The sequence below is a fragment of the Centruroides sculpturatus genome, unplaced genomic scaffold (assembly GCF_000671375.1).
Source record: "Centruroides sculpturatus isolate CEXI.00-Female unplaced genomic scaffold, Cexi_2.0 scaffold946, whole genome shotgun sequence".
NCBI lineage: Eukaryota > Metazoa > Arthropoda > Arachnida > Scorpiones > Buthidae > Centruroides > Centruroides sculpturatus.
The window spans coordinates 149,851-174,446 of NW_019385130.1; the positions used below are offsets into that span (position 1 = coordinate 149,851).

The 24,596-nt window shown below is 26.8% G+C and overlaps 1 protein-coding gene across 1 annotated transcript in view; it reads left to right on the forward strand.

The window, feature by feature from the left end:
• Window positions 1–951: 951 nt before the first annotated feature.
• Window positions 952–24,596, forward strand: part of LOC111635189 (cholecystokinin receptor-like) — a 47,697-nt gene continuing 24,052 nt past the window's right edge. Inside the window, exon 1 of the mRNA XM_023380080.1 lies at window positions 952–1,050. The gene's annotated coding sequence lies outside the window, so the exon portion shown is untranslated. The remainder of the gene's footprint in view (window positions 1,051–24,596) is intronic.

The window sequence follows — 24,596 nt, forward strand, 5'->3', positions numbered from 1 at the left end:
AAATAAAGCGTTTAAAATTAATTTATTTACTATTTTATTTAAAAATTATTATATTTCTTTATTTTATAATTCGTTTATTAGTTTTATGTAGAATTTTTTAATTATTTTTTTCAATTTGTCACCTTCTTTTACTATACTGAAAGAGCACGAAGTGTTCCAGAACAATTTGTGATTGGAAGAACTCGCGACTCACAGGTTGAGAAGGAATGTTTTCACATTATATTTCACACTATATATTATAGATTTTTATATAATTTATTGAAATTTACCTTCATACAGTTTTATTACATGTATTTATAAATATACATACAAAAAAATTAGGAATAAAAAAGATAAAAATCCAATTACCTTGCCTTAAAAAGATCAAACTAATATAATTTATCACGATTACAATTATAAATAAGTTAATAAAATTCGAGTGAGCGAATAGTAATTAAAAAGAAGTTAATAAACCTAATTAAATTTGCGATAATTACCACGAAAATTTTTCGATTTTATTTAGATTTAAATTAATAATAAATTTATACAATTTTCATTCAAATAAAATTTATTATTTTAAATTATTTCTAACAAATTAATAACGTTCGATTTACATTTTATTAGACAATTAAACATTATTGTTAAAGTATAAATGTATACATTAGCTTACGATTTATATTATGGAAATTAATTGTGAAATTCTGTCAGTTATTTTTCTTCCCTTTTCCCCCCCCTCTGTGTTTTTTTATTATCGAGTTATCTAGGAGGAGGATTTTTATCGGATGAAACGACACCTAAGTGTTTGGATATTGTGGGATCAAGTTGACAGTGCATCCCCGTCAGTTGGACTTGACACTTGCATTCCAGCAATCACTGTCAAAAGAGAGAACCTATGCGCATGTCAGCCATACAGAGAGAGAAAATAAAGCTCTCCCAAGCTGACTTGCCACAGGTCACATGTGGTGCTACTGATCTGTACTCTGGTGCAAAACTACAATATAACCGGTATTCGACTGGTATGTAACATATCAATACTTAACTCTACAGTTATGAAATTGCCATTACTTAAATGTAAATCATTTGTTTTCCACTGTTATATTGTTGAAATTAAGTTATATTTTTTAGTTTTTCTTTTTAATAATAAGAAAGTTCAATTTTTTATTTTTTAAATAATTTGCTTTAAATTAAGTAAATTTTCTGTGTGTTTTAACTTTTATAATTGTCTACGTTATAATTTTAAGCTTTTGAGTAGTTAAAACGTACAAATATTTATAATTAACGTGATGTATTTTATTATAAAACATTGTTCTTTCGATTAAACTTCTGTTGTTTATTAAATATTTTGTGGTTTATAAGTTATAAATACTATAAAAATTTAATTAATTAATTTCTTAAATTGTTAATTAGTTTTTTTAACAACATTTAAATGTAAACTTTTGCAAACATTTTNATTTTATTTACTAAATTACTTATTATGCAAATGAGGAACATGCCAAGGGGCCCCGAAATTGGAAAAAATAATGTCTTATTCTTCAGATACAATTAGATATTATTACTTTATGTTGTAAAATTATGTGGAGGGGTCCCAGTTAATCTTCTATACCTAGGGGCCTCCCCGAGAGGCCTTAATTTAAATGCATGTATATATAATGATGAAGTTATATATAAACAATTTATGGTGTACATTTTTTATATTATTATTATTTTCATATTTTTTCTATATTTAAAAAATAGATTTTGTATATTTTTAAAAAATTTATAATGTACAAAGCATAAAAACAAAATACATAAATCTAAATATATACACCTTATATATAACGAGAAAGAGAGAAATTCTACATATCAAATATACTTTGTAAATTGTAAAAATATATTTAAAGATATAAAATAAGTATATAAATATGTATATTTGAATTTATTTTTCTTATATCTTAAATATAGTTATGTAACTGAAAGACTATTATTTAAAAATAAACAACTGTCAAGATCACTTGTATGCGATCAATCTTTACTGGATATATGAAATTCTGATTTACTGAATTTGATTTAAAGGGTGAACCAAAAGTAGGTGTACTAGGGTTTGTATAGGGTTATACTATAACAATGATGTATATTTAACTCGGTTATGATTGTAAAATTACATCAGAGATGTACTTGAAGAAATGAATACACGAAGATACTTGCGTAAAAATGTCTGTCGAAGCGTGAAATGGTGAAATGTATACTTCAAAGTTGTTTAAATTGTGATGGACAGTAGTTTGAACACCTGAATTGATAAAATTGTATTGTATTGTATTAGTAAATATAATTATTATATATGCAATCTCATTTACTTTTGGTTCACCTTGTATATAAGACTTTTTAAAAAATTCTTATGTAAATTATGTAATATTTTTAAAAATATATTTATAAAAGCAAACCTTGATATAGCGCCTTTCTAAATAGTTTCACCATTTAAAATATAATACTAATGAATACTTATACACAAACATCATTCTGAGATAAATATTAATTAAATTGAGAACTCTTCGCTTTAACTTCATGATCTATTTACTATTAAATATTTTAGAGGGGGGAAATGGTTTCTTTGTATTAAAGTTTGATTATATATAAGGGTGGTCCAAATGTCAGTTAACTGTGTCAGACAATTTACAATTACATAAAAGATTTAAAGAAACAGGAGCGACTTCTTACAAAACATTAGCCAAGAATTTCGATAACTGATAACCAATCTTAATATTTTTAACGTTTTGTAGTGTCTAAATAAGACAGCAATCTTTATAACGCGATTAAAAACCTCTCTGTATACGTATAAAGTTCCATTTCGATTTGTCGCCATCACTTCTTCGTGTCTGAAATTGGCACTAAATTGAGTTTGGTGTTAAACCGAAGTAATTTAAACAATAATAAGCATATATGTTTTACAATTATATCTATAAACGTTTAAGTTTAGAAGCTTGAAAATCACATGATTTGAAGATAAAAATGTTGTTTATAATACATAATAGTCCATTTAGTAATTCACAAAATCTGAAGAGTTCTCTATTTAATATTTATAGGGTAGATACTTTTACAAGTATCCATTGACGATTTACGAGAGTGGCACTAATTTAGAAGACACTATATCGAGGTTTCATTAAATATATTGCATACTCTATAGGTAAAATGATTTTTATAGAAGAGCAAGAATTTATATATATATAAATTCTTGCTCTTCTATAAAAATCATTTTACCTATAGAGTATGCAATATATTTAATGAAACCTCGATATAGTGTCTTCTAAATTAGTGCCACTCTCGTAAATCGTCAATGGATACTTGTAAAAGTATCTACCCTATAAATATTAAATAGAGAACTCTTCAGATTTTGTGAATTACTAAATGGACTATTATGTATTATAAACAACATTTTTATCTTCAAATCATGTGATTTTCAAGCTTCTAAACTTAAACGTTTATAGATATAATTGTAAAACATATATGCTTATTATTGTTTAAATTACTTCGGTTTAACACCAAACTCAATTTAGTGCCAATTTCAGACACGAAGAAGTGATGGCGACAAATCGAAATGGAACTTTATACGTATACAGAGAGGTTTTTAATCGCGTTATAAAGATTGCTGTCTTATTTAGACACTACAAAACGTTAAAAATATTAAGATTGGTTATCAGTTATCGAAATTCTTGGCTAATGTTTTGTAAGAAGTCGCTCCTGTTTCTTTAAATCTTTTATGTAATTGTAAATTGTCTGACACAGTTAACTGACATTTGGACCACCCTTATATATAATCAAACTTTAATACAAAGAAACCATTTCCCCCCTCTAAAATATTTAATAGTAAATAGATCATGAAGTTAAAGCGAAGAGTTCTCAATTTAATTAATATTTATCTCAGAATGATGTTTGTGTATAAGTATTCATTAGTATTATATTTTAAATGGTGAAACTATTTAGAAAGGCGCTATATCAAGGTTTGCTTTTATAAATATATTTTTAAAAATATTACATAATTTACATAAGAATTTTTTAAAAAGTCTTATATACAAGGTGAACCAAAAGTAAATGAGATTGCATATATAATAATTATATTTACTAATACAATACAATACAATTTTATCAATTCAGGTGTTCAAACTACTGTCCATCACAATTTAAACAACTTTGAAGTATACATTTCACCATTTCACGCTTCGACAGACATTTTTACGCAAGTATCTTCGTGTATTCATTTCTTCAAGTACATCTCTGATGTAATTTTACAATCATAACCGAGTTAAATATACATCATTGTTATAGTATAACCCTATACAAACCNTATATATATACATTAATTAATTTTCATCTGAAACAATAAAATCGACAGTAATAATAATTGAATAGTCCGATCTCCATATCTTTTGATTACAAAGAAAAACACCCGAATATAATTAAAAGAATCCTTCAAACATCGATAAGATAGAAATAAATTTATAGCAACACAACAAGAATTGTCTTATTGTTTACTTGTTAGAAAATATTGATGATCAAAGAGAACTGAACCACTTAAAATTGTTCGTGACAAGTGATAAATCTAATAAAAGAAAATAAAATTTTTTAAAAAAAGTGTATATTTACATTACCTAATTATAAATTTAGCTATTTGTGAATTAATGAAATAAGTAATTTATTAGTAAATAAATTGTATTAAAGAAAATAATTGGGTATTAGAGATACTGTATCTAATCTGAAGACTTTGCGCGAATTTATGTACTCCAAGGTGTGTAAAAATGTATTGTACTAGACCATAAGTTATTTTAACGCTTTTACTGATAATAAAAACATTTATTTTAACATTTTCTGTATTAACATTAGCATAATATTTAAATTTTTGTTGACAGTTATTGCAATTATTTGCTATTAGAAGAGTTCCTACAGCCTTTACTCATTTATAACTCAGGAGCACGTGCCTCTTTCGCTGCCCCCTTCCTACCAGTGTCAAATTTTAAAAAATTTTGGGTTCTAAGTAAAACTTGTACCCCAAAAAGGCATGAATTTTTTTTCTTATATTTTGAAAAATAACGATTATTACACTGCAACATTAGATTATATCTCAAAGAATATAAAAGTAAGTAAATAAATATATAATTTAATATTAAAAAATTAATTTATGGGCCCCCTGACGGATTCGGGCCTCACGAAACTGCCTAATTTTCCTAGACCTAAGTCTAAACCTGCTTGCTACAACACTATGATCCTGCATTAAGCTGTAGTTTATCATCTTCGGTATTTATTTTTAAGCTTGGTTTTACTTCAATATATATGATAATTGCATCATTTATTTGACTATTATTTAACACAAGCTGATCAATCATACACTCATTTTTAAAATACGCATATTTTTTTTTCGAAGGGGACATTTTTCATAAGATAGAAGCAGCATGCAAGCTGTTACACGTAGCTTGATAACATAATAAAATTAATGATTGCTCATTAATTTATAACGAGCTTATAACAACGATAATATTATTAAACAAATTCAAATTTTATATTATTTAAATGGACTAAATGCTTTTAATTTAATAGTTCAAATTTGCAATCTGACAGATACATAAACATTTAAATAAATTCTCTTATTACGGCTAAGCTGTGTAATTATGTTATGTAATCAGAATTATGACGTTAAATATATGCGATATTTTACAATTTTATTATATTAATACTTAAATAACGTAATTAAGTTAAATGGTTATCAAGCTGAGAAATCTCAATATTACAATTCTGCTATAAATTACACAAATATAATAATTAATTAATGCGATTTTCTGGTGCAAAATATAAAACTATACTGTATAATTGTACAATAATTTAAGAACTTTGATTCATTAAAAATTTATTTTTTATTCATTCAAACAATGCAAAATTACTTCTACATAATGTATTTAAGGAGACTCCAATGGTACAGTACAATGAACCCGATAACTTTGAGTAATATTTTCTGATGATAAATATAGAAAATTTATTTTATAACTTTTAGAAATATTTCTATATAAATATATTTATTGAAAAAATTTGACTACTGATGTATAATGCCATGAAAACGGGATATATAAGGAACCAGTTTTATCTTGACAATCAGTTTACAGTATCTAGTCAAAACTTTCGGAACTTTTTAAAGTATAACATTGAAATTTATATACTTAAAGATTTAGTGATTGAAAGGATCGTAAAAGTGAGTTGTAGGAGCCATTAAACTGATACTAAACGAGATCCCTTTGAAACAAGAAAATTTGTTTAAGGAGTGAAATTTATTCGTTTTTATACATTTATATTATTATTTACTATTAAATATAAAATTTTTGAATTGTTATATAAGTTATATATAATGTAATATTGTTTAAAATATATTTCTGAAAGAAAAGTAAGATTTACTTTTACTTCTGATAAGGATATTTTAATAAATGAAACATGGAAATATTTCTTGAAATCAGCTCTTTATTATCTGTGATTATTTCTTCATGTAATTACTACTTTTCTCTGTGTATTGCGTAGGACACTAGCATTGTTTGCTGTAGGAATTACCATAACTATTTTTATTATGGGTTAGATTGCTTGAGTTCAGCAGCATTGTGGAGGATGATTATAAGACCTGGTTTGCTAATGGGACTTCTGAATCTCCCTAATACATTGCTTACTAAGAATAGACAAGTTTCTAAGACGTCACGAAAGAAGTCCACACTGTTTCTTTATCCAGGTCTTGACAGGTTTTTCTATTTCACCACATAAAATAAAAAAAATGTCACAAACAATGTCCACTTTTTTTCAATAATGAAGAAAGATCTTCGTAAACATTTAAATGTAACAACTAAAAATAAAACTATCGTACATTTTCGAATATTGTACTGTATATTTATTTATATTAAACAGTAATTTTAATAGTAAAAATATAATATTACTGTATATTTAATACAGTAATATAACTATATTTAGTACTATACTATTACTTTATAGTAAATTATTCTTTATTTTAGCATTTTGCAAATTTAGATAACAGGAAAATCTGAATTTTGATTTTCTATCTTATATACTAGAATTAAATTTTTGTGTTACTATATTCTTATAATTTAATTATATTTATTAAATTATGAGTTCTGTATTATTTCCAGATTTTCTTCACGTGTCTAACAGCTAAATAAGAAATACTTTCGTATAAAAGTTATCCCAAGAGGCAGATCGCCCATGTGTTGCGTTGATTTATACCATTAATAATCAAATCAGGAACGAATTCTCTGGTCTTGCTTAACATGCGCCGCATGCTCAAGAGAAAGTTTGACCAAATATGCAATAATAATTTATTCTAAGTTAGAATAAATTATTATTGCATATTTGTTTTCATATACAAAGTACATTGACAGTCAAAATTTTCTTTTAAGCATGCGACACATGCTAAGCAAGCACAGAGAATTCTCTCCTGAATCAAATCCAATACAAATGTGAAAGACTGCTAAGCGCGAAGAGCCATTTGAATGTTGAAGGTTTCTTTTGTTAAATTTAATAAGTTAATGGTTTAATCCTGTTTTAATCCTGAAGACGACCGTTCAGAAAGAAAGTACAGTGAAATATAATTCCAGAGAAAACCCAATCCAGTCTTTACTACTGGAAGCACAAGATTCTGTACACTCTCTGTATAAATAGTTATAAATGCCTTAATGCATCGCTATCTAAAGGAAATTATTTTATTATCATATTGCAATATTAAATCTACTGGATAAATACGAAAAACAGGATGAAGTATTGAAAGAATCTCATCCTGTTTTTCAATAACTTCATCTTGAATAGGCTATGGTTAAGTTTTTCCTTTTTTTATAAAAGAAATTGTCTTGTGCAACGGGTTGTATTTCTTTTTTAAACACAGTTCTATCCGCTTTACATTATAGAATTTTAATAAATCCTGTTTTCGAGCTCGTATTACATCTATATGTAATTTATATAAAACAAACATTTTTTTTAATTTTTACACAATGCTCTGTAATGAACTGAAATAACGTATTCATTCTTTATTAAGAGCAATTTATATGTAAGAATGTAATTTGAACTCATAAAATAATATATTTATAATATATTTCAATATTGATTATTTGTATCCTTTAGTGAGGCGCAAGTTCGTGTTTCACTAACGGCTGGCCACGTGAAATTTAATGGGTTTTCTTCACATGTCTCAATAGAGAGAGGTATGTGTTTCCCATATGTGTTTCCCCATATGTGTTTCCTTGTTTTACGGATATAATTCGACCAGGACTCGAACCCAGATCTTTTTGAGTGGCAGGCTAATAATTTTAATGCTTAGCTGTGCTTTCTTACACTTAAATATAGTAAATTTTAAATTAATCCTATTATTTAATTCTGCATAAAAGCGAATACGAATTTTGTAAATATATTTTCATCGAAACAGTAAAACAGAAAAAAAGGGAAACGAATCTGAGTTAATACTAGAATATGTGCCAAAAGAGGGTTCGCTAAACGTTGGCTAGAAACTAATTTTGGAAAAGGTTGGATTCCCTGGGTTTCTCTCGGGATTTGTTTTCACGCAAAAATATAGAGGTAGAAGAAAAAGATGAAGAATGATGTGACAGTTTGCATAAATTGCCTGATATTTTGAGAATAGAGTTTTCCGTGGAGTTTTCCGGGTTTTCTTTACGTCTGTAACGCCTGAATAGGGGCCAATGACCCTTAAAAAGACGTCCCGGATAGCATCCCTCTAATCAGATCGCCCAAGTGTTGCATTGTCATAACTTAAACAAACAAGCTTAATATTCCTGCATTCTTCTGAAATACTAGCTTGAACTTAAAACATCTAAACTTGAATTACAATGCATTTGGAATTTAACAGTACTTAAAATGCTAACTTATATATACATTTGAAAATGCGGATAAATTGAAAATCCAGATGCAGTCCAGTTCCAATTAGTTGAGATTTTCCACGTTTCACTGTATTACTGTCATTACAGAGTTCGGAAAATTTAAATTATCATTCCGAATCTTGCTTTATTCATCTTACAAGCTTAACTATCTTCTCAATTCTTCGTTGTAATTATAATACTATTGACTAATAGTATCCATTCCATATGTGGATATGTAAATCAAAGTTAGCGTTGTCAAGTTTAAAGCTTTAAAAGGCTTTGTTAAATTCAAGATAATCTTTGAATTGACAAGATTAAGATATTATTAATGCTATTCTTTATTAATTAAATATAATTAGATTAAATTTNCTAGCAAAATTTTCTTGGTGGTCCTCTGTAATACGACCTGTTATATAACGAAATACAGTGGCATAAAGTCTTGTTAATTGCTCAAAAGATTTGAGGAAAAACTTACAATTCAATTTCTTAAAGCATTGTAATTTGTTTATTTAAAAAACAAATTCTATTTTAAACCATTTCTATACAGTTTGTAAGTAATAAAATATTTAAATGTGGTCCTCTGTAAATGTGAGGCCCTAGCAAAATGGTCTTTGTGGTCCTCTGTAAATNGAATAGGGGCCAATGACCCTTAAAAAGACGTCCCGGATAGCATCCCTCTAATCAGATCGCCCAAGTGTTGCATTGTCATAACTTAAACAAACAAGCTTAATATTCCTGCATTCTTCTGAAATACTAGCTTGAACTTAAAACATCTAAACTTGAATTACAATGCATTTGGAATTTAACAGTACTTAAAATGCTAACTTATATATACATTTGAAAATGCGGATAAATTGAAAATCCAGATGCAGTCCAGTTCCAATTAGTTGAGATTTTCCACGTTTCACTGTATTACTGTCATTACAGAGTTCGGAAAATTTAAATTATCATTCCGAATCTTGCTTTATTCATCTTACAAGCTTAATTATCTTCTCAATTCTTCGTTGTAATTATAATACTACTGACTAATAGTATCCATTCCATATGTGGATATGTAAATCAAAGTTAGCGTTGTCAAGTTTAAAGCTTTAAAAGGCTTTGTTAAATTCAAGATAATCTTTGAATTGACAAGATTAAGATATTATTAATGCTATTCTTTATTAATTAAATATAATTAGATTAAATTTTAAAAAGTCATGCGATGGTCATGCTCTTCTACCTACTTTCTTATAATGATGTTTAATAAAAACAATGCCAATGCTGCAATACGTTTTGCGTGTTACAATACCTTAGGAAATTTACCCGTGTTTGCCGATCGCAGCGACATAACTCCCGCAGTGGCAAGTTTTTGGAACTAAGTCTTTTTTCCCTGAAGAAATCTCTTTCGCATGTTTAGACATTTTGTAGATAAAATTTGGTTGAGTTCAGACAATATTAATTAAATAGGGACACAAATTACGATTACCTTGTATATATAATTTATATTATTTATTTAATTTCAATACATCTCATTACATTATTCAAATACCATGTACTTATATACATATGTATGATTACAAGTATTACGCTTATGTGCTCAATTTATTAATTAAATCAAATTTGGATAATTAAAGTTGAATATGTACAATTTATAATTATAATTTAATAATTTTGATATTTTATAACTTTGCATAGAAAGACTTTACAAATTAATGATTTAATTAAATAGGATAGGATTGGTTTGGTTTATTTGCTTACGTCAACGCGACACGTGGGAGATCTGCCGAGGAGGATGCCACCAGGAAGAACTTTCTATAGAAACTGGACCCTATTTAGATGAAACGTGAATAAAACCCGGAAACTTCACGTGGTCAGTCCGTGGGTGAGGCGCGTGTTTAGTAGCGCCTTATCCTGTGGACAAAATGGGCAATTTCCTGGAGGCCCAAACCAAAAGTGGGCCGCAAGCCAATCGTTCATAAGAAAATATTTTCTGAAAAATTCCCCCGAATAAAAATGTGTGCGAATTTAACACTGTACATCGCGGCCCCTAATTCAGATATTCCTGGGCCCCATAAAGCTATACGTCATTGTTAGTTTTCAGTGGTTTTATCTATTCGGCCACTGGTGGGCCAAAAAAAAAACTATAGGAATGAGCAGAAACGTGTTAAAATATTATCATTAGGGGTACAGTATATTGAAAATAAGTTTTTATGTAAAATATTTTTGTAGACATATGCTTCAATTTTCAATTTTTTTAAATCTGTATATGTCCCATGTTTTTCTCTCTAGATATACTTCTAGGAATGGAGTTGTGTAAAATACATGTTTTGTTGATATAAAATGTCAGTACAATAAGCAAAATTTATACTTTTTAAAAATGTTTTCAATTCAAATTCATTTTAAATAAATTTTGCGAGTGTTCTTTATTGTTTTTTTCCCCTTGTTTCAACTGCAAAACAGCATTTCTTCAACGTACCATTGCACTTTATGATATTGATATGTTAGATTAGTCTTTAGATCCGTAAAAGTAAGCAGGTCTTTTGTGGAAAATCAATTTTGCTAAAACAGACAGAGACTTTAGATAATACAAATCCGAAAATCGCTAAGATTTATAGCAATATCCATATTGGAAAGACCTAAACAAATTACGTATTTCCAAAGCGATCGTGTGATAGTTGTGACATTCTGTATGAGTACAATTATTTTGGGATAATCCTGTTATTAAAAAATTAAATTAATGATTTTTTCAAGAAAATTTCGTAATAAAATTTCGTACAAATTACAAACAATTTACAGGCAGGATTCTTAAAAGTAAAATCAATAATAAAATTTTCCCAGCTTTTAATGACTCTTTTAATTTTATTTAATTAATAAAATTCTCTGTAGTATACGATTTTTCGGATGAATTTCTCTGTAGAATTTAAGCAGCACTGTAATATTATAAAAAAGAGACAAAAGATTATACGTTTTAATCTCTTTTGTTCTTATAATCTTAATTGCTTTCTAATTCTTCACTAATCTTTTATATTAAACGATTGATTTTTACGATTTTCCACTAATTTCAGAAGAATTTTTCTCTAATCATTCCAATTCAAACTAATGAATTTAGGGAATAATAATCTACACTAGTATTCTTTATTTTTCTCAAAATTAACAGTTAGGAACTCATGCTGCTCAATAAATTCTTTTACAGAAACGTCAGAATAATTCAATTTTTAATTATAAATAGCCATATATATATTTAAAATATATAAAAACTTCTTTTGCTGTTTATATTTTAAATATTATTTTAATGAATACGGGATAATCGTAGGTAAAGTATACCTATTGGACACTATATAGAGAGAGAGATACTTAGCACTCCAGATACAACCAAATCTGACATTTCAAGACATATAGAAGACATTTTTGTTAGCAAAAAAATAAAGCAAAGAACTAAATATTACTACTATGACACTCGATGCTGCAATATTTTTCTTGCAAATTTAATTGTAAAAGCCGATCGTAATTGATCCTTTGTAATGTTTTTTCATAAGCAGCGTAATAGTCTTTCAAGATTTCCACATATGCAACATGTTATTAGACTATGATTTGAAGCGTTAAAACCGCCACAGTTTTGTTACTAACATCTTTAAAGATATGTCTTCTGTATGTCCTGAAATGTCTTTATACCAGATTTGGTTGAATAAGTTCTTATGACGCCTCGTTATAATATTCTTATAAAATATGTCACACAACTCTCCACTTAATAAAAAAATTTGTAAGAGTGAAATACAATGCGACATATCATATTGTTGTTTACAAAATTGACAAAATATTGATAATTTTCGTCTCGGGTTTACGTTATTTTGCTTGTTTTTAAAGTTCTTCGGTGATCCTTCATTATTAGAATTTTTAGTTATCGATATTTTTGTTTCTGATATTAATTTATTAGTAAAAATAAAGGTTATCATATCAATAATTTTTAATATTAAAACTTATTTTTAACAGAACCAGATTTAAATCATTTTGCTACATTAAACTATCATTAACTACTGTATTATATATTAAGATACATGACACCATTTGAAACTTAGTTTTATAGGCAGACATCAATCACAATCAAACTCTTGACGTCGAATTTTTACGTAGAAAACAAGTGTAGGATGGAGTGGAGCGACAAGGAACACTCAAGGGTTTTCTGCTATGCGTTAAATTAAAAAAATAATTATTATTATTATTGCAAATTAAAAAAATATTGGTTATGTGTTTCATTGTGCCGTGCTGTATTTGTTAGTATGAAACAGTGTACAGATGATGTTCGGTGCTAGATGAAACAATCATAAATAGCAACAGATAAGTGAAAAGTTTTATTTATTATTAAAATTATTATTATCCTCCGAGTTTTTAGCAAATCTCCACGATTTGAGACCTCCTGAATCCAAAAAAGTAAAATAAAGGCAAAAAAAAAAATCTTTGTGTATGTACTGTACACTCGCTTCCAAAAGTTAAGTGTTGTTGGCATCTATTCGTTTAATATCTCAGGATGGGGTAAACATTAAAAAACGAAATTTGGCATGAAGGCTTGTATATGAGGAGCATTGATGCTATTAAATTTGGATGATGGAAGATCCAAAAGGTGGGGAGATGGAGAGCGTCATGTATCTCGACAGAATAGGACTTAATGAGAATTTTATTCATTATTAACATTTACACTTTGTTATAAAACTCATCCCTACCCTCAAAATTAAGCTTTTTGAAATTTTATACTAATTAAAAATATAAAAATTTTCATAACAAAATCTCATAATAGATGGCGCCACACGCAATTTTATTTATTGCTTAATAATATAAAAGTTTTTTAAAAAATAAAACTGAAGTTTTCCTGTTTTAAAAAGGAAATTTTTATATTTAAGTAGGGAACGTTGCTATACACCTAACCCTCTATCAAATCTACAATTAAAATTATTTTAATAATGATTATAATTATTCATTTATTTGATAGTTAATTCTAGCAATTAATTATGAAAAAAATTATGTGTGAACTATTAATGACATGTAATTACGTAATAAATTGTAGTAAGTCTTTATTTACTTAATAAAATTATAATATGATTACATTTCATTAATAACTTAAATTATAGTAATTCTTACAATAGTGTAGTACATTTTATACAATAAGCAAGTAAAATATATAATATTCTTTGAATATTTTTATTCTTAATATTACAGAAACATGTCTTTAAAGGTGATTGACGTATTGAATAATCGTGTATGTGTTTTTATATATTTACAAATAATAAAAACATGTTATCTACTTCGAAAAAACAGTTTCAAGCAGCAGTAAATGACAGCTTTTCTTAACCTTTTAAAGACTTACTTTAATGCCAATGTAAGTAGAAATCATTAAATATAAGAATTAAATGAAATCTCTGAAAAAAATTTGAACAAAAAAAAAATGCTAAATTAATCTCTCTAAAATGGATAGAATAAATTAATTTGTTCATTTATATCAATAATACAATTCAATACATAAATATAATACAATCAAACTGAGTTTGGCTGTGTGTTATATTCATAATACATTCAAACCCCGTTATTACGTTATCGGTTTATGCGAAGAATGCATTAATTCGAAGTAGATTTACGGTTCCGTGGACAGCGGATAAGCCTTTCAACTGAGTTGTTATGTTTTGTTTCAGTTATTTTGTTATTTTGGAGAGTTTATTTTGTTAAAACAACGAAAATCTTTGCTAAAAAGAACGGGGGGGGAAATTGATAGCTGCCCTGGTGTGTCGTGGTTCCTTGAATTCAATAAAAATTATATTACGTCGTTTAATACAAAGCACACTGCTTCGATACGTGAATTTTGTTAATTTATCTAATTATTTTTCCGAATACAAGAAATAATACTAATTACAGTATTGCGTGAAAAATTTACAAACTTTATATAATTATCTCAAATTCTGCACTTGAAATGGACCGGATGGAAAGCGGGAAAAATAATGAACATCTGTTTTTTGATACGAATTCCCTCCCCTCTTAATCTATTCTATATATAAAACACTTAGCCTATGAATAGTCTATATTGGGACCATGTGGTGAAGTCTCGTACAAATATTTACCTGATTTTAATTTCTAAAAATTGTAAGCTTAGTAAATACATTCAAGTTAAAATTAATAAAAAGTTTTTGTATTACATATTGAATTTCACATATTAAAAATATAAAAGCGCAAAATTAAAATGTGGAGATTTATTGTTTAGATTTTCAAAAAAAGTTTTAAAAAATATCTTTATTTTATCAATGAAATATCGTTTAAAAATTGTTGTTAACTTAATTATATTTAATGTAATTAAATATAAATCTTTCAACATATTTTATATGTAACGAGCAATTATTTATTGTGACATTGTCACAATACCGTGCTTGCAATTTAATTATATTTTTAATTAATGTAATCTAAAATATATGTTCTTCACCTCAAATTAGTAGTGACTTGCCCCTCTACATCATACTTTTCCTTTAACAATAAAGTCGTGATGGTTATCTATCTAACACCTTTGGGGGGATTTTTGAATTGAAATAATGTGACTTCCGGTTTGTGTCGGGAATCTTTATACAGTTAATCGGGGCTTCCTTCCCTTAAGCTCTCTATATCTGGTTTCATCTTTCATCTGTATAACTTCGTTCTCGAGATTAAGGAAAGACAGACGGACGAACGAACAGACGAATGACAGTGGGAATTTATAGGTTTACAATTTTTTCAAATCGCAGCCCAATAGCCAAACAGTTTTCTAACACAAGTACTGCAGACACATTAACACTGTATTTATTTACAACTCGTACTAAAAAGATACTAGTTATATTTACATGCGTGTACATTATTCTTGTGTAAGACTTATACATCTGTATTCAATTTTGAAGACGAAATGAAGATACATTTCGTCCTCCAAACTGAAGAGAAACAGTTTTGTCAAAGATCTGTCTTGACTCAATCAATATAAATCAGAAAAAAGACAAGTAAATATTACAATTAAAGTTTATAGTTTCTCTTTTCTAAAATAAATTATTTTTTAAACTAATATTAAATTAAAAATATAAAAGAAAAAAAAAATTAATTTATCAAAAATATAAAGTACATTTGATTATAAATTCGAGTAAAAAATTTAATTTTTGTGATAAATATTTGATATATTTGTATGTTTGTATTTGGTATTTTATCACTTTTTTTTTATGGATGTGTGCCTGCTGTATACAGTGAGACGTCTCACTGTGTACTGTCTTCTACAGGAAGCTTTATTTCATCGAAGCAGTTCAGAAGATTCTCTAAAGCTGTAGCCAGGAAATCAAACAGGGCTACCAGAAGGAAAAGGACAATGTATGACTATGATTGACACTCCAGAAAAACAAGAAATCTGCAGGGCTTTGGAACAAATGCAACAACATCAAATGAGAAAAAGTGCTTACAACAGAATCTCAATTAATAGGCCTAGTACTGATAGCAGTGATACTGATGACCTTATACAGAAATCAGTGATTCTGTTCCAGAAGTTCCTGTTGCACTGTAATCGGATTTCTTTGGAGAACTAGATGGATATCTTAAGGAAGGAGACTATGTTCTAGTAGAGTTTTCTGACAAGATAAATTATATTGGAAAAATAACTAAAGAAAAGGATGATAAAGAGGACCTCGAAGTTTCTTTCCTAAAAAGATCTGAAAAATTTCAAAAAAGTTGTCTATGTCCTACAGTTACAGACCTTGCAAGTCTGCATATCCGACATAAAAATGTTTCTATCCACCTCCATATTATTAACAAGAAATTAGCAGGATACATAAAGTTTTCACTGGATTTCACAGGAATAAATATTCGTTGATACGCTTATCCTGAAATAAGTCTTCATGTCTCTGTGTGGATCACTGTACAACTGGATGGTACATATTGGTAATGAGAACAGGTTACCAACTTTTATTCTTTTTATTCTATATTAAAAATAAGTGTAATTATTACTCAGTTCTGTTTATATAATATTACTTTTTTCAATAATTTTCAATAAACGTTACAAAATTTAATATTATTTTCTTGTCACGAAGCATTTCTTATTTTTCGTTTCACTGTGGACCAGTCTCCCCTACTTAATGCTCTTTAAATCCATTGCTGATGTTTGTTAACTATGAATTAAGCTACAGGGAGTTATTTTGACCAAATGGCGACAATTTCTCAGGTTTGGCGTAACTTAAGAATACTCCCTAATAACTATAGTAACTGATACGATACACTCCTTTTTTCTTTTTTCTCTTTCCGCCTTATTGGTACTAAGGATGCTCTTCAATTAAAATCTGTTAGCTTAACATTTTATACGGATGGTGTAACATTAAATTCGTAACGAAATTTATAAATATTGAAATTTTTTATAACTAAAAATAATCAGATAAATGATATTTTTCGAATGAGAAAATTATTCCCTCTCATCCATATAGTTTTATATTGTCTGACTAAAAGAAATCTTTGAAATTTTCCATTTATGATTTAATGTGTTTAGATATATCGGATAAATAAATAATCGGATGTTGGATGCGAATCCAACATCCGATTATTTATTTATTTTCTGCTTAAAGATATGAATATTTTTACCATCTATTCACCAAGACAGTTTTGTGATTCCATTATCTTTTCAGTGCTCTAACACTATTTAAATACAAGGAAATGATAAATCTTTCAGATTTATCATTTCCTTGTATAATATTGGCATCCTTTTATGTATATGTATCCTTGTATAATGAATTATAGAAGTTCATTATATTTCTAGAGAATTAAACATATTTATGGAGCTATTTCAGTAAAATCTACTAGATTTCAGCTAAAATAGCATGTTTTCTCTTCACAATTGGAATTAACAACAGGAATTTTATAGACAGTCGAAAAATTTCGGCTTTTGACTTTCCATTAATGTATCAGGTGTTTTGTATTTTATAGGGAAAGGAGAGAATATTTTCTAATTAATATATTTTTTATATATTAAAGAATTATGTTAAAACATTAATAAATTTAATTTAAAATCCCGTGAGACAAATTGATGAAAATATTTTCTCTTCTACCGGGATCTTGAAGTACAAGTCCATCGTGAGCATGCGGCCAACCTCAATTTTGCCCATTACTTATAATAGGATCAATTAGTATAGCTAAGAGGAAACAACATTTAGTCCATTATCTCATAAAAATCACAAGATTCTGATCAGATTAGAAATAGAAACATCCTCATCTGTGGATGGTCATCTTTATTGCAACCTATCTGACCGACCTTTCATGCCATGAACTTTCGAAAGATGATGATGAAAAATGTATTTCTATACTGCTTTAAGAAACGAAATTCGAAATCTCTAAGGAAATATCAACGAAAATATTGTGATTTCGATGATTCATATACTTTAATATCTTCAAAGTTCAATATATGCTGAAGTGAAGTAACAGACTTTAAATCTCAAAGATTTTATCTTCCTATATTAAGGAAGATAAAATCTGGAAAAGAAAAAGTTCTATTCAAATACATTTTTTATGTAAAGAAAAAGATTTCTACAGATGTTTTGCGAGAGAATAAGTGCCTGAAATTTTGAAAATCCTTTTCTAGGATGCTCTTTTTATTTGTCAATAATTAAGCTTGTGTGTACTTTCTTTACGTTAAAAATTAATAGGTAAGATGAAAAAATAATGTAAAACATAAAACCACTCGGTAATAACTTCTAAAATATACGATATCTTTAATAGCACTTTAAACTGACATTGATAAATTTATTGTTTAAAAACACTAAATAATTAACGAATTTATAAAATTTATTACACTTTTATTTCACGGTTTAAAAAAAAAACATAAAATTTAACTTTTATTATAAATTTTAATCCAATATTCTTCTATGTTCAAATTTAAATTTATAATAAATTTTTATATTTTATTTCGATACGAAATCTTTGTACAGAACTATAGATTTGATTTCAATCTTCCAGAATAAGCTAAAGCTAATCAGCTGATTTTTAAAATATAAATTATATGGATAAAGCTACAGTAATTTTTAAAATTATTCTTTTAATACTATTATTCTGCATTATTCCTTTAAATAAAGTCTTTTGAAGTCATGATTCACGACAAATTTTACCTTCTATTCTTGGTTTCCTCTTTTATTCATTTGTACGACTTTATCTTTGAACTTGTAGATTTAATTATGCAATGTTATAACTACTTTTAACAAGTTACGACATTTCAGTATTATTAAGTTTAATTTCTTTTCAAGAATTTCCTACTTTTCCCTAAATTTTCCATCCCTAGAGCAACCTTTGAGTTTACACAGAAGCAGAATTCGTGCATACGACTGCATCTTTCGTGTTCCTCCAAGGAAAAAAAAGGAAATAACATATAGAGAAATAAGTAATTGTATTAATTTTGTAGTACATTAAAGTGTTTTTATTAAATATTTTACGAATTAATTAATTTAATTATGTTGTTCAAATACTGTAATTATATTCAGAGTATTTATTATAGTCGATAAATTTCCTACACAATTTAATAGATGCATTAATGGAAGAATAGCAAATAAATTTTTGACTATAGAAGTACAAAAATATTTGATTTATTTTCTTTATTTTTATTTATTTAAAAATATAAGTTTAAAACTAACTTTTCTTTTAATTTATTTTATTTTTTGGGTTAATTAAATATAGTTTATCAGTTTACAATTTTTCTCTTTGACAAAATTATCTTTAGTAACTTTTAAATTAAGCAATAATATAAAAGGAAACTATTCTATTGTATTTTATGTATTATATTATATATAATATAATATATGCAATATTATTGTATTGTATTGTATTATTATAGTAATTTATCTAACAGTAACTTAAGTCCAAGTGTTATCATGTCGCAAATAACTTTGTGACATGATAACAGCTTAACGTAAAATTCTTCAATTAAATTATTCTGTAGAATAATTTATTCGAAAAAGATTCTACAGTATTTTGCATTAAGATTCCACACCTGCATGGATTAATTTTTCTGGAAAAAATGTCATTATTTCGTGCACATGGAATAATGGAATAGAATAATTCATGTTAAATCTCCATAGGACAGAATTAAATATAAGCCTATAAGAAGATATTTTTATTCTGCTTTCGTAAAAAGATTCTATAGAAATCAGATAGATTCAAAGGAAATCTCTGAAATCTTCGTATCAAATTCTATAGATCTTTTATTCTTATTTTTCATTGAAAGTAAACACGAAATTGTGCTCTGTCAACACTTCTGTATGGAATAAATAATCTGAAGAATCTTATATTAAAATAAAACAGAAATTACCGGAGAGAATAACCGAAAAAAATGATACATTTACAGGTATTCCTTGTTTAACGACCGCTTTCCGTTTTTACGACTAGGTCGTTAAGCAAGGAACTTAATCGATTTTATTTATTCTAGATAAAGAAAGGTATAGAGGAAATTTCAATTTTATTAACTTTGTTTTAATTCGTATTACTTACATATTACAAAACATAAAAATATAATCAGCGAAAATTATTAAAAAAAATAATGTAACAAAAAAATTAAAGTTCATTCATAAAAAAAACCATAAACACTTAAAAGCCTTGAAACCAGACATTGTTTACCTTTGTGTATCATATTTTTTCCAAAAAAAAAAGTTTGGTTTCATCCACATTAAAGCTCTGTTTCGGGAGACAACCGTTTTTTTCTCGATAATTTTATCAAATTGTTCAACAGTTTTTTTTAGTGATTCTACGTCCACGCCTGCTTATTACAGCTTTAAATCCTGATTATGCCTCTTTCACACTGCCTTTATCCTTCGAGATCATGTCAATGCGCCAGTTTCAAGCCACGTGCTATCTCTTTAACTTCATTTTTATCTCTAGATATTCGATTCTTGGCCTTTCCTCCAGGTGAAGCCATGCTCTTTCCTTTTTGCCGATAACTTGTACTATAGGGTGCACAAATTTATAAACGAAATACTGTATATAGTCTTGGATATTGTATAGTGAATAATGACCAAATGCAGAAATAAGATTGAGACTAAGAAAGGGAATTCCCGAGACTCAGACTGAAAAAGGGAATTTGCTTGATAACTGGTCGTAAGTCCGAGCGGTCGTAAAACGAGTAGGTCGTTAAATGAGGAGTGACTGTATATTTTCTAGCATAATTCTCTAATATTATATTTAATTAAATATTTAAATTTGTTTAAAACAACAACAAAATTTTCTACTTTATTTAACTTATTATATTGTAAATTTTCGTAATTAATTCTATTTATTAAATTTAATTTAATTAGAATGGTAGATTAACTTTTACACTTCATAATGTGAAAAGAATAAGAAATTTTTCAGAATTTCGAAAAATATTAACAAAATATTTTGTACTTATTTATGTAAATAATGTTTTATATCAAATTTATTTATATACGCCTTCATAATAACTAAAAATATATCTATCTCTCACGGAAGAATATAAATTCTATGAATTATATCTGCAAAAATGGATCGTAAGAAGTTATATACGTTTGCTATATATTTCTTTGTTTACGGATATAGATACAGATTTATTTATTAAATTCGGTTAGTTAGTTATCATCTTTTGGCAGAGAGCTTGTTAGGAAAAAAACTGAGTCAAGCTTCGAGAATAGATAAATAAATCAATACGAAGATACGAAAGCAAAAAGAACAAGTTAATGATAAACAAAGAAATAAATACACGAACTATACAAATATATATATATGAGGTCTACATAACCGTATATCAAATTCTAATATATATTCATACATTATCGGAATGAAAAAATAATAATAAAAATAACCCATGCTCAATTTTCGCTACAATTAGTTATCGTTAAAATCGATTATATTCTTAAGAAAATATAAAAATTAATTTAATTTTTATATGATTCATGTTTTAAATAATGATATTCAACAGAAAATTTTAATGGAAGTTTTACGTATTCAGAATTATCTCAATTGGTAATAAAATTCTTAATTTAGTTTAATAAAGAAATTGTTTCAGTAAAATCTTAATTATACATTACAATGTGACATTTATTTAAAAAATTAATGATATAAAGATTGTTTTGTTATAAAACTTTGAAAGCGGAAACTATCAAAACTAATTACTTTTAAGTAAAGTAATTTATTGTAAATACAATTTATTAAATACATAATAAAGAATAGAAAATTTTTTAAAACTGAAATAAATGTAAATTAATATAATAGCTGTAACGTTACACTATGAAGAACAATAAAACTTTCATGCTAAATCAAATCTACATTTGCTACTTCTAAAAATTATAAATATTGATTCATTATAGTTTATAAATACTATTTATAGTTCTTACTACTAAAAATTTTTATAAAGTTATTATAATTCTATTTTATTTGAAGGACATTTTGTACATTGTTTTTCTGATAGAATCTATTCGATGATTCCTTACCGTAGAATAGAATAATTTTAATTATGTCGACAATTGTCAATATTTTGAATTAAAATAAGTAACTTTGACGGAATGAAAATTTAATTAGTCATACTTAAGATATAATACTTGTTTATATTCAAATATATTTATGTTTTCTTATTTATTTTTTGGTATAAATAAATGTATTATTAAGTTTTATAATTAATATTCCTTAAACACATATAATCAAATTGCTTTGTTGTAGATGTCTTTAATGATAAGTAAAATTATCATCTTTTTATGCTGCAGTTAGCTACTTGAAATACATTTCTATGTATATCCATTTGTATGATGTATACAGCAGTAATTTATCTCATTCTATATTAGTTTGCACAGACAATTTCATAAGTCATGTGATAACAACTGCAACATAAAATCAAATAAAACTATAAATACGCAACGAATATTAGCGCTAATTATATGCCAAAAGTTTTAATAATCTTTCTACGAAGTAAAAATTTACTTTTACTTTATTGTAGAAAATTCTTTAATACTTCAGAATCATCTCATAACATTTATGCTTTGCTCTTACTTTTCATAATGTTACTATATGAAAAAATGTCTTATGAAATGAAGTTTTATACATACAGTATATAGATATAAGCTGTATATATATTTCTTTTTTACCTACTCTTTCCTCATCTTTCCTAATTCCTAAAGATGCTTCTCTACATGCATGTCCATCAGTATTAATATGCAGGGAATATCTTTAAATAGGTAAATACTAGCAAATGTCGTTGTTTACGTTAATTTCTTTTTGTTTACTTGAACTTTTTTCTTTTAAAAATGTATATTTATATTATTTTTAACGTATACAGGACAGTTGAAAGTTACTTACCGTACTTGTTTACTCAAGATGTATTATACTTGTGAATATAAATCGTAAGACTGAGTTTAAAATAATATATTTTTCTTAGAAACGTGATTTTAAAAATATGATTAAGTAATTAAGTAAATGAATATGACAGTGATTTAAGCTTTACATTGGTTAACTAATTTTTGGGCCATAATAATAATTAATTTAATTATTTAAATTGAAAANAATAACGAGTAAAATCTTCATTAAGACCGACCCCACTCCAACCCTCTATCACCCCACCCCCTTGACATTTAATCACGAAAATTTAATAAACAAATCTCTCTATAAAATGGCAAAAAGCTTAATTTTGATGGTAGAGATGAGTTTCATAAAAAAAAAATTATAAATGCTAATAACGAGTAAAATCTTCATTAAGACCGACCCCACTTGAGATATGACACGTGATCCCTTTTATCTCCCCACTCTCTCGACCTTTAACCACCAAAATTTAATAGTAGGAATGCCTTTAATACACGAACCTCCCTGCAAAATTTCAGAATTTTTTGACAAAAGGTACAGGAGTTATTAAGCTTTAAAGTGGATGAACAAAAACAGGCCTCCCAAACACACACAAACACGCACACGCTATCATTTATACATATAGAAAAAACCCGAAGTTTTTTATATTTCTCGACATTTTAAAGTGTCCTGAGCCCAAAAAATGTAAAAATCTTGAGGGGGTCATTTTTTGATCGATCGCCACACTTTCCCTCTGTTATATTGGCCTAACAGAGGGGAAATTATTTGATATGGTTAATAATTATGGCGCACTAATTTAATCAAATTGGAAATTCAATAGAAACACTCTAAACAAGTATTATATATAGAAATTAAGTTAAAATTTGAATATATATTTTAATTATTCATATAGTAAACTGAGAAAAGCACTTGAAATTCAGATAAAAGTACGGTACATTTTTACAAGTTATTATAGAAATAAATATTGAAAATATATTTAAATATTATTAATATTTCTAAAGGAAGCAACTTTTTTTTAGTTTTCAATTGTGTCTTTGTTAAAACAACAAAAATTCTTTAATAATAATTGTATATACAGTAAAACAGTAATTTATAACTCACTTCTCTAATTGTAAAAAATACAATAGATATTAAGCTATAATATTTACATTAAAAAAGGGAAATTCTTTATATAAGTATAATATTCCTATTGAAAATCAAAGGAAATATTTTATATTCAACAGGGAAATTGCATTAATTTTTTTTTTAATTTGGCTTCGTTACCATCAAGCATTACAGTATAACATCAAAAATAATAAATTTTATTTAGTATTCATTAATAAGATATAACAATAAAAGACTTGAAAATTAAACTATTTTATATATTTTACTTTATTAATTAAGTCGACATAAAGTTTCTCATCTTCGATAGAACTCATCAGTGCTGATTGATAAGCTAGTAATTAAGCC